Genomic DNA, 4,754 nt, shown 5'->3' on the forward strand with positions numbered 1-4,754 from the left:
TTCCACTGAATATTTTTATCTTTTCCCTGCTTTTTTTTTTAAGGAACACTTCCTTTATATCTACTCTCTAATAGTCAGTATCATGAGTTTGGTTGCTCCTCTAGCCCCATAGCCAATCAAACCTTCCTGAAAGTCTGGCACATAAAAGGTGGTGGACACATTTGCCATATCACATGCACTCTGTTTCCCCCAAATGCTCTATGGTTGCTGCTTTTGGATCAGTGTTTCTGATTGCTGAGGAGGATAGAAAGGTAAAGTAGATGTCTTTTGGTCATCACTAGTTCCATCAAGCCTGAGCAGAAGATGCGTCCCTCAGTTGAGGAAACTACAGCACATTCTTGGCAACATGCCTGTACCCTGTTACCAACAGTGTAGCAAGAACATTCCATGAGCAAGCCCAGGCTGTCTGCCACCTAGCAGTCCCTGTCCTCAAGGAGCTCACAGACTCCCAGGGTAGGCAAGGCAACCCCACCAGGCTGCTACAGTGTGCAAACTGCAGTGATTTATAGAGTGATATTTGTGCACATAAAAGGGCATTTTAAAATAGTAGTTAAAAGAAGATTTTACTTTTTCACTCTAGCCTGGTCTTAAGGTATCATTTCAATAAGAAGAATGAGATGGAAAAGGGACATTCCATGTGTTAAAAAAAGAAAAATAGAAAGGCTTTTTACCGTGGGAAGATGGTGCTGACCAAAAAGGATTCTGGAAGCCACGATGGAGCATGAGGCTAAAATTAAGGTTCTGAGGGCAGCATTATGGAGTGACCCAAAATGAACAAAGGTTATACAGAGCCAGATACTGGGTGATAGTCTGAAGAAACATAATGCAGAATTCAACTTTATTGACTGCTTAGTATCTCAGAAATTGTTTCCAGACAACTGAAGGAACTCAGCAAACTCCAAGAAAAAAGTAAAGATGTAAAATGTGTGATAAGGGAGGCTTTCACACAAGTGCTGGTTAGTGAACAGGGGAGACAACTTTTATTATTATCACAGTGACAATCCATGTGTCTGCCTGTGTTCAGGAAGGGATTCTTGTGTAAATGGCCTTCAGTAATAGTTTATACCCATTTGGGCTTTTCTGTATCAGATGGGTTAACAGAGAATTCTTATAATTTATTGACAATGACTCCTATCCCCTTCCAGGTTGGAGAATTAATGCCACTTCAACAGGAAAAGTTATACTACACAGTACATTTTGCAGTTCTGTTAGTGATTTGTTGCACTAGCAGAGGCAGAGTATGCATCAGTTCTTCAAAATACAGTCTCTGCCTTCAGATAACAGACAAAAGGATCTAGATAATGATTTTGCTCATTTTTAGCTGTGAGAACTTAGAAACCACTGCTAACCTCAATGTCCCTCTCTGCAGAATAAACATGGACACTCAAACAATTGCTGAGAAGATCCAATGAGATAAGATCTAACGATAAACGATAAATCTTTTTGCTTTGCAAATGATAAGTCTTCAGTTTGTATCTGAGAGATTTGAGTTCTCATTGTGATTATTCCTTGTTTCAGTTTTTCTGTTTATTGCTTGGTGTCCCCATTAAGAGATGCTGGCAAAAAATCAGTTGCTTTTCTATACACTAAAACCAAACCATCTTAAAAAAAGAGATTTTTAAAAATCCCATTTATAATGACATTGAAAAGAATAAATGACTTGAGGATAAGTTTAACCAGATATGAAAGTCTTGCATACTGAAAACTAAGATGTTGATTAAGAAATTGAAAAATACCAAAATAAATAAAAAGAAACTCCAAGTTGATGGATTAGAAGAAGCAATGGGGAAATAACCATAGTTTCTGTCTATGGACCAACAGATAAAGCAAGCAGTATATATAAACAATGAACTATTATTTGATCATAACATGAAAGAAAGCCTGCCTTATAACAATCGGGAAGAACAGAAGAGCATTATGCTAAGTGAAATGAACTAGACACAGAAAGAAAGATGCTGCATGATCTCCTTTATATGTGGAATCTAAAAATTTGAACTCACAGAAGCAGAATAGACCAATGGTTGCCAGGACATAGGGGAGTGGAGAAAGTGGGAACATGTTGGTCACAGGATATAAACATAGAGTTATTTATAAGATGAGTAAGTCCCGGGGATCTAAAGTACAGCATGGTAAGTATAGTTAATAATGCTGGTGACTATGGTTAACGATGCTGTATTTACTCCTTCCCCTTGCTGAAGGCAGTAGATTTTAATTGTCCTTACCGCTCGGACATTACAAAATTTAACTACATGATGTGATATCTGCATTAATCAGATATGGGAGGAATCGTTTCACAATGTATGCATACATCAAAACATCATGTTATATACTTTAAATACATATAGTTTTGTCAATAAGATAATAACATATTGAAGAGATAATAGTAATCAATAAGATAATAAAATAATATTTATGAATTTTTATAAATTTATATTATGAAAATGCAATGCTGAATTTAATATAGACTCTAGTTTGATTTTCTTCTTTTCTTTGCCCCAACAAGGCACATGCTGGCCCCATATTTAACATTGCCACTGAGCCTTTTTCTCCTTTCCCTATTGGAGTATATGTGAGCAAACACAGTCCTCCAAGAAAGAAAAGGACGTGATGAGGGAGAGACCTGGAACTCCCAACTTGGCTCTTCCTTGCGTGAAAACAGTGAAGTATGCAGGCTGTGTGCATCAGTCTAGATTGCAAGGATAGGACCTATGCAATGAATGTGCTATATATTATTCATCATCATCTTCTTTGAAGACAAAAAGTAGTAGCAACATTATTTGCCTTTTGGGGAAAATAAAAACTTCAATGGTTTTGCTTACAATAGTAAATCTTACAAAATCTTTGATTATAAAATGTTTTATACGTAGATCAATAAACAATTATCCATGGGTCAGCTGTGCATCACTGTGGCCCAAGTACCTGAGAAGAAAAACTTAGAGGAGGAAAGTTTTACCTGGGTTCACAGTTTCAGAAGTTCAGTCCATGATTGGCCTACTTCATTGGTCTAGGTTTGAAGTGGGGCAGGTCATCATGGAGGAAGGGCATGGTAGAGGACAGCCGCTCATCTCATTACAGATGAGAAGCACAGAGAAAGAAAGAAGGGGCCAGAGAGAAGATAAACCTTTCTCAGGTATTCACCTTGTGACCTACTTTGTCCAACTAAGTTCCACCTCACGGAAGTCCTTTCAGCTATCCGTTAGAGTCTGTAAACAGGTCAGGATGGCGCCTGGCATTTTGCCAGGGGGAGTGGTTTGTGAGGTGGCGCCAGTGAGCCATTAAGTGTGGAGATTTCTTATTGGTTGACTGCTCTATCGAGTTTATGTTAATTAGGATAAGCTGTGTGGAATGTATCTATACTCGTCCTGTCCTACAATAAACGGCTCCCACTCCTGCTGTATCAATGTACACAAGTTGTTCGTCACCCCTCCCCACCCCGTTATTTTGCTGCAGATCTAATAGTTGCCTAAAAGGCCTCATCTCTGAATGTGGCTATGTTGGGGACAATACTTTCAACACCTGAACCTTTTGGGGACATACCAGATCTAAGCCACAACAATTCATAATACATAAAGAATCTTAAAAATCAATGACATGTTTATTAATTTGGGCAAGGGTTATAAACAGTCAATTCACAGAAGAGAAAAACATAATGGGCTATAAACTTTTGAAAATGTGTTACACTTCACCAGTAATTAGGGAAAATTAAAAACAAGAATAAACAAGTGAAAAACAACACAGAAATAAATGACTATAACAACATGAAAATAGTTACAGGCCACTTTATATTCCTTGACTTGACAAAAATCAAAAAGTCTGACATATTCTTTTGATAATTTAATAGATCTTAATAAGCCCAAATCCTGCATACTTTAGTCCCTTTAACAAACCTCTGAATTTCTGGTGTTGAAAGGCATTGGGGACACTATGATTTTGTTTATATAAAGTTTTCCATTTATTTGTGAAGCCTTACTCATTACTTTGTAAATTATTCACTTAACAGCTCAATGCAGAGTCAAATTAAAGACTTTGCTTTTTCAATCAATCCTTGTTTACCAAAGTCCTTTCTCCCTTTCCCCATCTTCAGCCCTGTGGATGACTCTGGATATTTGTAGATTAAAGAAACTTACTGATGGTGTTACCAGCTGCTCTGCTCAGAGGTGACTATTTTATGCATCATAGAACAGAAACTAAACATTTCATTTATGAACACTGATTTTGTTCACATCACTTTAACCATCCAAGTTTTATGATGCTTTAAAAGGATCATTTTCTCTGAACTAAGTGGGACATGGTGCTCATTGACCTTTTAGATTATTCCCATCCTTGTGATCCTTTGATGACATAGCATTCCAAATGCACTTCTATTATTTTAAACATAGTATTTAATGTGAATTCAGAGGGTTGATCAGGGCAGTTGTCAGAGGGGGAGAAGTGTGAGAGGCAGTGGTGGGTGGTGTGGGGGAGGTCAAGTGGTCCCATTTGTGTGTAGCAATCCTGCAAAGCAGCTTTTGGTCCCATATGAAACCTGTAGAGCACATGCATCAAGTAATGGTCACACAGCAGGTCCTTTTCTAGAGCCAGTGTCCCAGGCTCCACATCAGGCCTGCAGCCTCTGAAGAGTGGCCTGGTAATCACCCTGAGATGCACATGTAGTCCCTTGTAAATCTGCCCCAGAGGCCTCCGCCATCCTGTCTCAAGATGAACATTGTCGAGGAGTTCTGTCTCTCAATGTCAAAATGAGCACCACTGCACAG

The sequence above is a fragment of the Marmota marmota genome, unplaced genomic scaffold (genome assembly GCF_001458135.2).
Source record: "Marmota marmota marmota unplaced genomic scaffold, marMar, whole genome shotgun sequence".
NCBI lineage: Eukaryota > Metazoa > Chordata > Mammalia > Rodentia > Sciuridae > Marmota > Marmota marmota.